The following is a 1,004-nucleotide window of genomic DNA, read 5'->3' as shown; positions in this document are numbered from 1 at the left end:
GGATTTTATAGGACACAGCGCCCTTCTCATTGGTAATAAAGCAGAGCGTCCACAAATCACACAACACACACAACAAAAAAAAAACACACAAAACATGCAAAACACACACAACCCACACACACAACCCACAGCACACCACACAACACACCCAAAACACACAATGCACTCAACTCACCTACAACACACACAACAAACAGAACCACACACAATACACACTACACACAACACACCACACACAACACAAACAACACACACAAAACAAAACACAACACATGCAACACAAACACACACACAAAACAGACAGACAACACACACACAAGACACACAACACACAACACACACACAACACACACAACACAACAAACAACACACAACAGACACACAACACACAACACACAACACACACACAAAACTCACTACACACCCAGAAAACACTCACAACACACACAAAACACACAAAACACACAACACACACAAATCACACAACACACACGACAAAAAAAACAAAACACAAAACATGCAAAACACACACAACCCAACACACAACACACAACACACACACAACACAAACAAAAACTCATCACACCACACAAAACACACCCAAAACACACAATGCACACAACTCACGCAAAACACACACAACAAACAGACCCACACACAATACACGCTACACACAACACACCACACACAACACATACAACACACACAAAACAAAACACAACACATGCAACAGAAACACACACATAAAACAGACACACAACACACATACAACACACACAACACACAACACAAACACCACACACAAGAGACACAACACACAACACACTCACAACACACACACAAAACACAGTACACACACACAATACACACACAACACACACAACACAACAAACAACACACAACAGACACACAACACACGACAGAAACAACAAAAACACACAAGACACACATCACACAACACACATAACACAAACAACACACACACCACACACAACAACACACAC

The sequence above is a fragment of the Ailuropoda melanoleuca genome, chromosome 16 (genome assembly GCF_002007445.2).
Source record: "Ailuropoda melanoleuca isolate Jingjing chromosome 16, ASM200744v2, whole genome shotgun sequence".
Taxonomy (NCBI): Eukaryota; Metazoa; Chordata; class Mammalia; order Carnivora; family Ursidae; genus Ailuropoda; species Ailuropoda melanoleuca.
Note: the sequence above shows the minus strand (reverse complement) of the source record.